Source organism: Ruditapes philippinarum, unplaced genomic scaffold, assembly GCF_026571515.1.
Source record: "Ruditapes philippinarum isolate M1 unplaced genomic scaffold, ASM2657151v2 ctg12316_1_1_1_1, whole genome shotgun sequence".
Taxonomy (NCBI): domain Eukaryota; kingdom Metazoa; phylum Mollusca; class Bivalvia; order Venerida; family Veneridae; genus Ruditapes; species Ruditapes philippinarum.
This window is the reverse complement of record NW_026861332.1, coordinates 1-11,481: the sequence shown is the minus strand read 5'-3', so window position 1 is coordinate 11,481 and position 11,481 is coordinate 1.

The following is an 11,481-nucleotide window of genomic DNA, read 5'->3' as shown; positions in this document are numbered from 1 at the left end:
CTTTTTACTTGATTCAGACAATACACAAAATTAAAGTAGAAGTCTGAAGGAAAGTATGGTCAAAAAGGAGAAAATGGATAAAATAAACAGAAATTAAGTTCGTTTTCTAAAGTAACAGGATTTATAATCATCTTGTGATATGAAAACAAAGGCAGTGTAATGTATGGCAATAACCAAATAGTTCCAGTGGAAATTGCTGTATTTATTCGGTTGCAAGTTGACGTTTAACGCAAATGACGTTGACGTTTAATCTAGATATGCTCAAGTTACTTAAAATATAAACTCCTTTTTAATTAACTATCAGATAAACTCAAATTACTATAAAATAAACTCGGGTAATTATCAGATAAGCTTATTTTTTAACAGATATTCTCAATTAACTATCAGATAAACTGAAGTAGTTTTCAGAAAAGCTTAAATAACCATCAGATGAACACAAGTAACTTTCAGATAAACTCAAGTAACTATAAGATTATCTCAAGTAACTATCAGATATGCTCTAGTTACCATCAGACAAACTTAGGTAACTATCAGATAGGCCAAAAATTATCAGATAAAAGGAGGTAACTATCAGATAAACTGAAGTAACTATTAGAATATCTCAAGTAACCAACAGATAAACTCAACAAACTTTCATATAAGCTCCAGTAATTTTCAGATAAAGTCAAGAAACTCTCAGGTGTGTTTTTCAAACACTGCTCTGCTAGAAAATATAATATTATATAATCGAGTAATGACTGATAAGGAAGTTTCAACCGCAAAAGTGTAACGCTGTAAAAAAATAATCTTATCTGAAAATTACGTGGGTACTTAAAGAATATAAATCGTAAAACTTGATAATGCTAATTTATGTTAGCAATCTAAAATATGCTCTCCAATCATCGACAATATATCTTATCTATTCCAGTGCATGTAAATAGAAACGTAGACACTTGTGTACCGACATTATACTATTTCATATCAAACTTACGTATAAAATATATTGAAGTTGAATCAAGCCTCTCAATATTAAAACAAATGTAGTTCATGTAAAAACTTTCATATATAATTACCCTTTAAAAAAAATAAGATTGAACATTAAGGTTTGCTTCCACATGATTTCATTACGTCGCAGTTCATACAATATGTTACCTGATGGCCGCTGTGAGTTATATTACTTTCGACCTAGACAAAAGCAATCCCACGGAGTGATTTCACGGGGGTGGAACCCAATATGTATCTCAAAAATGAGCATCGGTTAAAATTATATGTGAATGTAACGCATCGGTCTGTAGAGAGATTTCGTAAAATCTCTGTCTTTTGAGTCCGTTTAGTGACATTTTCTTCATTCACATTGCATGTTTTGGACAAACCAGAACCCTCGACGGAAAGAATATCTCGATGAAGAGTCTTGAAGACTGCATAGAATCCAAAACAAAAAATGGTTATATAGAGGAGAGTCAGAAGGGTAGAATCACATTTCGATTTTCTTTAAAAAAGGATTGAATTTTAAATTAATGTTTAAAAAAAAAAAGAAAACTTACCCTTCGATTGACCTATTTTTAAGTCACATCTGGTGTTATTCTTCACATCTGGTTCACATATAATTTTAACCGATGCTCATTGTTAGGATACATATGGGGTACAACCCCCGTGGATCTTCCCATGCAGGATTAAATCTTTGCTATGACAACATTTTCGTCAAGATTTGTGATGATATGAATTTTTCAGTTTTGATATTTATTTTAAAAAGTGTACAAGGTTTTGTTAATGTTTTAAAACGTATGGTGTTAGATGTGGACTAAAATAAAGAAAAAGGAAACATGAATATAATGAAAATACAAATGTAGCTTTTAATGTTTATTTCGAAAACAATGGCCTCTTCCAAAATATTTATCAATCAAGTAGTTAATAATTTTGAGTCTACACTTAACAAAAATGAATTTCTTTCAATCAAATCGACAGACTTGACATCAGAGCTCAAGTCATAATGTCGCTGTTTATTACAGATAAAAATATAGTTGTTCAACAATTTCTTTTGCGTATACGCCATCTTGGCACAATCATATGATAAGATAATCATCACGTGTGAAGGCAGTGGTTACTGGCCGTAGCGTAACCGGTGGGCTAAATTTGAGACAAAATGTCTGAAATTATTAGTAGTATGCGCCGTCAAAAAATTCTTTTGTCTGAAAAATATTATAGGGAAATGAGAGTTCTGCAGCATGAGGGATAAGAGGTAATCTGTAATTCCGTTTGGGGTTTTATAGGCTATTTACAGCTGTGTTATGTTTTACTCGTATGGGAATCAAGCTGATCACAACGTTAATTTATGGTATGCATATTCAAAGATCAACCGACTGTATAACCATTCACATAAACATTAAGGCATTAATTTGTTGAAGCCAGTTTTTTTCGAATTAAAGTAACAAATACAGTTTACTTTTCATGTATAATCATAAATAAGTTATAAAAAGCAACAGATTTACTCAATAAGGTAGAGACTGGACCTACTAACTTCACTTAATTTCCTTGTCGGTTGCTATTATTTCTTTTGAAGTGTCATTTGAAGGATTATCCTGTCCGTGCTCTGTCTTGCGCCCTCTCCTGTTTTGGTGTGGGGTCCTCTTGGGCTCCTTGCCGCTGGTTATTGTTGCTGGGTCGTGTGGGTGTTGCGTTCATTGAACGCCACTTTACCTTGTTGATTTTGTTTAGCATATTTCAAAAATGTTTAATTAAGATGATATTTATAATTCAACATGACTTTATTAAGAGTAAGCGTCTTTTTAAACTCCCATCAAAAGCGAGTGCATTTCAAATATCTGTCATTTTATGAAAATGAACTGGAGAGATCACTTGCAAAATATTAACATTGACCAAAGCAATCCTATAAGTTATGCACTGCCTGAAAAAGTCTATAAGTTCTTGAAGAAGGGGGGTAAATAGAATGTCGATATTAATGCTATTCGACAGTAGTTACAAAATGTTGATGTTTACAGTTTACAGAAACCACTACGTTAATTGGAGACAAGAAAAGTAATATCTCAAGGCCTAGATTTCTTTGGGATAATGACTTGGCAGATGAATCAAGTTTGGGAAAAGAAAGTTATCAGATCAGATACTAACTTATTACCATGGACATTTTCTCTCGTTATTTGTGGGTTGTTCTGTTGAAAAATAAACAACACGGTTCTAGAATAGACGGCTTCACAAAATAAACCAAACGAAGTGAGAACCGACCGAGATATAGAATTATGGAAAAACAGATGAGTAAAAACATTTCTCGATAAACAACGAATCCATCACTACGTCACTAGGAAAATTACTCACGTTAACTACGCCGAAGTAATTATACATACTTTAAAGGTGTTGATGTATCGATATTTCAGCCATAAACGCACGTATCATTGTCTTGATAGTTTACCCGATTAATTAAAGAACTACAACTCTACAACTGGTTAACTTAAGTTTTCCATACAAATAAAAATTTTAGCAATGCTTACTTAACAATGACATAATAATTTCTTGTAGCTAAGCAACAAACATGTTGTAAACATTGAAATGAAGTTATAAGCATATATTGAAAGAAGGGCAGGATCCTTTACAGTATTTATTCAGGTGGCCCTATTACTTGTTTTTACGCTTAACTTCAAAATTGTATACTCATATGTAATGTTGACAGTTTTACTGAAAGAATCACATATGAAATATAATAAAAGAATTTAAAGGATAGCGGAAAGTATAAAATCAAACAACTAATTATAAACGGTTAAACTTTAATTTAATGCAAACAATTATGATGAAAAGATGTAAACACTGTAAAAATTGTTAATCGGTCTTAGCTTCACAAACAAAACAATTATTGTAATTACAAGAGATACACCTAAAAGATGTTCATTACAACACCTACTATATCAATTGTTTGAAGGTTGTTGATTTAATAAAAACATATAGAGGGGAATACTGATAACTCAAAAGAATCGAACCTTTCTTATGTAAAGCTATTTTTAGTTGATAGATAATAGTCTTGAAATTTAAAACGGAATACTGCAGCACATATGTGTTCCTAAATGAATCTGTCGTGTTTCGTTAAGTGAACTCAATATTTTATCACCAAAATCTACGCAGCCGGTAGGCAATATTTTTTTTAATACTTGATTAAGATGCAAAAATATATGTAATTATAAACATTTTATCAATTAAATTAATAAATAATAATATAATCTATAAGGCACTATATTAGAGGGAGCGGTATTGGTGGTCTCGTTATTTGGACAAAATTTGAAACTCGGTAAGTTCTTGTGTTATTAAAAATAAACTCAATATGTTTTATGTACAATTAACTGTTCAGTCGAAATTTGAACTATGATTAAACAAAACTTAAATATGTTAGCAATTTAACTAGAAAGTTAAAGAACTATCCTGTACATTGTATTTTAAAATTATCCTATACATTTACATCTCGTAAAATGGCAAGAACAATTTTGTACATTTCATTTTAAAATTGCCGATGAGATTCAGTTTGTAATTTAAAAATAACCAAACAAAAAATCGTCTTACATTCAGTTTTTCCCTGTAAATTTAAGGGAAGCCTTTATAGGACGAAATTACAAAACTTTATAGGACGAATTCTAAATAAAAACATGACAACCATGGAAGACAAGTAGAAACAGACACTGAAACACAACAAAAATAGCATACCTTTGTAATTGAACCTGTGCCACGTATGTTTTATGTATCGTATGGTTGTAAGCAATGAAAGGAATCATTTATACATGATGTGACAATTACGCAGACACTGTTGTGTAGGGAAAAACCTATCATTATGACTACCTCAAAGAATAAAAAATAATGGGCGAACTTTCATCCACTCATAATAATGTATAGAGTCAAATGAAGGAAATTAATGCGATTTCATCCTCGTTTGGTTCGTTTAGTTGTGCAGCACTATTATCCATAATAACCTGCATTGTACAAGATGAATCTAATTTTGTTTTTTGGAAATTGAAACCAAATAGAAAGTGCCAAAAGCAAAACTGCCATTGTCATCCATGTATTTCTGTAAAATATTACTTTAATTTATTGTGTTAACTCTATATTTCAATTTCTGTGTAAGCAACTTATATACCGTCAAGTGCAATAAAATTGTTCGTAAATTTTGTCAAAGTGAGACAGATTATAACAAACACTTCGCTTTCCCCAAGTACCATGTCCCAGAATGATACGATGACTCTTATCAAAACCACGAGCAATAAATAAAAATGCTATTGATGTGGCAAAACATCGATATATATTTTAACTCAATTAAATTTAAGACTACGGTACGCGTCACTTATTGATATGACATTATAAAATGTAAGTCCATACCCCACGTTGTTTTATGTCAATTATGAACAATGTGTGTGTTTTATTGTTTTCACCTCTGTCAGTACAACTGGTTTCTTATTTCAACTGAATTCATTTATTCCTTTTCCTTTCAATGGTTTGTCTAAACGTGAAATCGTTTTTTTTACTAGAAATAAACTTGTCACTGTCTATCTTTCCTAAATGTTCAAATAAACATAGAACCCAAGCCGATGCTGTGTCGACTCAAGGTTAATGTGACACTGGAATGTCAAATGGTAACCGCACTATTAATTCAATACACCCTCGATAATTTTACATGAAGTGATTACATATATAATCTAAATAATAATGACAAATACACATGTTGGAGTTTTTGTCACTTCCTTGACTTATCGTTTTTGATAAAAAAAAAATATCTCTTGATACGGTGTTAAGACAATCGTCAGAACAAGATTATCTCATAGATGTGCACCTATTATTTTTGTTAAAAACTATATTAGACAATAAAGATCCACGTGCTAAACAAGTTGTTTATCAATTTGATTTTCAACCACTTCAAATACTTTAACTCCATTGCAATGTTTGATATATAAACAGTGATTTACCAAACACTTGAATACTGATAACAAACATATTTTGTAATAAATGTCTCCTTCACATTCGTTTTTTTTTTTTTCGAATATTCAAAATAACACACCAAGGTACACTTATAATTTTGATAAAGAGATAATAAGCTACAAATATTATCATGAATAGTCGAAATTCGGTGGACATTTGTACAGTTGTATAAACTTTAAGCATTCAACTTTTTTCAGTCATAGTCTTTTTTCAAAGATTTGTCTCTTGTTTTTTTATTCATTTTTTTAATAATGCCCTAATGTTTTTACAGTTGTATATGATTATATTGACAACATACAATGTTAATGTTATTCAATATATTTTTTCTTTAACTTTGTTATACATATGAAAACTTGCAGGCTTCATAACCACTACACCACTTCCTTATTATATTTTGTTTAGTTTCATCACTTGTTTTTGGCTTGTGGCCACAGCCGCAAGACATTTGTTTTGGAAAAGTTGTTCCAGTTAGGTGGTTTCCTGCTTACATTTGTTAGTGCATGATAGAACGGGAAACCAGTCAAGGTTTCCGCTGCAATCGTGACAATTCGGGCGATTCCGTCATACTGCGGATTTTCCGAATCAGACGAAGTAATATTACGGAAATCTAAGCTATTGTTAGTTACTTCGGTAATCCCAGTTTGTTTCTATAAATAGGATTTCTATTTTTACTTGATTTATCGGTTTAAAGCGTAAGTAGAAGGAAGAAATAAATTATAAACGAAATTGTTCCATTTTAATTCGTTTTCAAGACGCAAAAGTTAGTTTCTTTTACGATCGATTTTTGTCTTTATTAGTTTTATAAATTGACCCTCTATACTTGTAAAAACATAAGTACCTTATTTTTTACTAGTATATACGGTCAATTTATTATTATTTTTTAATTATTTCTTTATCATAAAGAGTTGGTTAAGGAGGTTTTTTAAAAACAACATTTTTAAAGGGATGGGATAATGGCAAAACTGGGCAAGCCTTTCCTTTTAAAAGGAAACTTTATATCGCTTTCTTTTAAATGGGGAATTCACGCCGCTTTTCATGGAATGACACAAAAATGTCACAATTAAGGTTCAATGAAACCCGCCGTATGAAGACACCTGCGGATGTTTCTAAATTCAAACTTTCACCACTTTCGTGTCTATTTGTTGAATTCCGCTATAGCCGATGCTATGTGGCTTGAACAGTAACTCGCACGTTCATGTACTGTCCACGAAAAGGCTCAATCAAACCGACCCTTCAACATTTTCAATAATGTCGTCTTGAGCGTTCTTTAGGGATTTTTTTTATTCTTCTGGGCTTTCAAAGGTCATGTGTTAATGATCCAAAGCAACATTTATCGTTTGACGCCATGAAGAGGTCACGTTTTCCGGAATATTACCACAATGACAACAACTTTTGCAACCAATCCTGTTTTTTATTCATTGAAGAGCTATTTCACTTGTCTCTGGCTGACAATGGGTTGCATCATATTCAAATATTTCACTCCAGTTCCGATTTGTCTCACTCTTTCAAAGAATTGAGCATAACCGATGTATTCTGAATGTCTTGGTAAAATGGATTATTGATTATTTTGTTAAGAAAAAAAAAATATAGAATACCATGTTATTTTTAATTTTACCTGATCATCGGCCAATTTAGTTTGGCGTTATGTCACTTCAATTTTGTTTCACTGTATTAACTGTTATTTAGTTATATATCAAACTCTAGAAACAAAGTGATCCCTCGGAAGCATTAATCACAACAAAATTACAAGAGAATTGCAAACTAGGTTTGATTGAGTCTGTACATGAGGGATAATCAATACGTGCAACATCGCTCACGCCCCTAGCACCGGTTTGAGCGGTACTCAATTCTCAACACTCAATAGTGCTGGCATCAATGATCCCGAAGGACCAGAAAGATATAACAACACTGAAGTGAAGTACGGGGCAACTTTTTACAGCTGCCACACAGCACTTGACACCTGCTGTTGTGAAGTATAAAACTCTGGAAACAAAGTGATCCTTCGGAAGCATTAATCACATCAAAATTACAAGAGAATTGCAGACTCAGACACTTATTTGTGTATAATTGCTTGGTTTATAAGGTGTGTCGATGTACACTGTACATTCAAGTTATTAAAAGTAAACCAGAAATCAACTCATTAATAATTTTAATGTTAGAAGAAAGAATATTGATTTTGATATATTCTGGTTAGGTGATATCAATAACAAGTTCAAGTAATAGCTTTGACAAGCATGCACTATGCAATATCAATTACAAAATACAACAAAAACAACAACAAAATCGATGTGGGAATCATATAAAAATAAATTGATTGTGAGTGTATAGCCAAAAAAAAGAGTAAAATATATAAAGGTTACAATAAATGCTGACAAACTTGTGCTTTTTTTTATTCAGCATGTAAAGAAAAAAAAACATTTAAATATTTATAATAGGATGCCGTTCCATAATATTGTCCTAAATTATCGCTCGGTAAGCTCATTTGGTAGGATGTGTTGCTGTAAATTGAGCGAGCATGGTTCGATTGCAATAGGGTACTGGTCATGTTCGATGAAACCGATCATGGAATTGTTTATCAGGTCATTCGCCCTGGCATGTAAAGAAGTAATATCAGTATTTGGTAAATGTAAATACAGCCTGTCCGGGAACGATACAAGGTTTAACTGTCCTCTGGTATATTCAAATTGGCTTACCGCCGTGATCCAAAGGGTTAACTGCTAAAACAACCAATGCCGTATTCTCATTCTTTTTCACCCCATTGGTACTTGCACCTCATTGAAAGTCAAAGGGCATCGAAAGAATACTTGGAGCTTGGTTTAACAATACAACACCAGGGACACTGACTGACATGCTGATCAAATGACTGGTTAGATTTGTTTCTGTACCAGGCCTTTTTCCTTCTTTTTTGGGAAAACGCCACATGGCAAATTTGGGAAATTTGTGTCGTAAAATTTTCCAGTTTGGGAAAAAATGTTATGGAATTTGCCAATTCGGGAAAATATGCTAGCATTCAAGGAGTTTAATTGTAAAAACAAACCTTTATAAATCTTACATAAACTGTTCAGCTTTTTCTGTCATATTAAAATACAAGGGCAGGCTAAAATGTGTACAAATGTGAAACTGAAATCATTTAAAAATCCTGTTTTTATTCACAAAACATGAATATATTCCGTAACGCTATTTCATGACACCAAAATTGAAAATGCGAACATTTTCCTTTCAAATAGCCGACTGCTTGATTGGGAATATTTCTTTTGATTAGAAAAAAAACATACTTTGGATGGGGAAAAGGGCGCATATTCGGATCCGTTGGATAGGAGAAAATGCCTGTGCACATAAAATTCGGACCAAAGAGGTTAAAATATCACTTATAAAGAAACTGTAGTTGTGCAAGTCTCAAACAACAAAACAGCTGACTGATTACGAGACGAGTGACCCTTCATTGGACAACTAAAAAGAGCATGGCGGTACGCGCAGTGACTTCTTGTAAGGCAATGACTTTGCTTGACACATACAGCTCTTATCAGGACTGCTTCCCTCATTATTGTCACAGTTTAATGTACGTTCTACAACTCATTGCCACAGTATCTTTACCTATTTTTCGGCATCGTTTTAGCCAATACTCTATGGAAACGCACGGATGTTAATAATCACCATTTCGTGGTTCACAATAAAGATTCAAGGACAAAACATGTTATACGGATAACTCAGTACATGATTGAGGAAGCTACTTTTACGTTTTATCGGGGGATGGAACCTCATTTGACATTCATTCATTTTTTCCAATGAGAGAGAGAAAACAGCGTTCCATAATCACTTCTTTATTTCGTACCTATTTTTTTTCAAAATCTACATACTTCACTCATTAATTTCAATGTCCAGCACAAATATCATATGAACATTAACAAGTGTTTTTTTTCAGTAGTTCTTCTACTCCTTCTTCTTCTTCTTTCTCTTCTTCTTTTCTTCTTCTTCTTCTATTATTATTATCATTATTATGATTTTAATTAAAGTCGACTCTCTATTGATAGTTAACAAATATATATTTTTTACGGTTTTGGGGAAAGAGTATTCTAAACACTTATAGTCATGAACCGGTGGACCGTTAAACTGACTCAGTGCTGAGCCAGCATCGAACCCCGAAATCCTTGGATATGTGTTTTCGTTTTCGCATCAATACGAATTACTTCGTGTACTTGCCTCTGGTTGATTATTCGTGTTGGCAGATGTCTATTATTATTTGAAAAGTTAATTCACATTTCAAAGAGTCTCCAGTCAAATCGAATATTAACAAGTAATTTTGTAAAAGTGCCACAGAAATGCCACTTTTTTGGTTGAGTGATACTAAAACGTAAAAGGGCATCATGATCAAAGGGACAAGAAGCTTTGGTTTGGGACAACCCAACCCAGAGTGTGCACCCTACCCACAAGTCACAATTACAACCCCAACAATATAAATAAAAGTCATATCGTACGATAAGTATTCATAACAACAATAATATGATACTATAAGACAATTTTCAATAAACCCATATTGTAATAGTTATACAAGGGTAGCATCTTCAACGCCCTTTCAGTGATTTGATTCCACACAAGTTCACATTTAATGTCGTCACAAATCATCAAAATCTCTGGATAGAACTAACACTTAAAAATAATAAACTTGTCCTGTTAGGTCTTCTTTTATCGTCCTTCAAACGCAAATGCACATTATAATAGTGATATTTAATTTTCTTTAGCGCTCAAATATAAATGACATTATAATAACAGGTGACTTTAATTATGATGCTCTTAACAATAACACAAACAGAAAAATGCTTTATATCTGTCAACAATTTAAAACAATTTAATATGGAACAAATCTTTGGAGAACCCACGCACTTCACAGAATCCTATGAACCATTAATTAATCGTGTCTTTGTATCAAACAAAAATACAATTATCACATCCGGAGAAGGCGAGCATATTCTTGATAAAGAACAGAGTTACTATATTCCAATATTTTATCTTTTAAAATTTCTGAAAACAAAACAGTTTTCAACATACTTTTGTGAATATAATCGGGTTGATTATGATACGCTTTATAATGACTTTAACAATTATCAATGGGACGAATGCTTTGATTTCAATATCAACAAATACGATGAAAGCAATTCGAACCAAATTTCTCTCTAAAAGCAATATACCAAACAAAGATATATATGTCAGGTCATTGGATGATCCATGGGTGACATACACTATCAGATAAAATATTCACAAACGTATACCATTTTGAAGAAAGGCAAAATCACAAACTCACTGGCTAAAATTAAAACAATTAAAGGTACTCCGCCGACTTATGATCAAAAGTCACAAATTAAAGTAAATTTTCACGAACCGATATTTTTGTAACCTTCGTATAACATTTAAACAGAATCAGTGATACATTGATATGTTTTCTATGGCTTGGCAATTCGTTGATAATTTATAATGTTTTTAAAGTTCGTGGGAAAAGCGTCCAAACACTTGTCAACGCTTTTTAGTTTTATTTTATTTGTT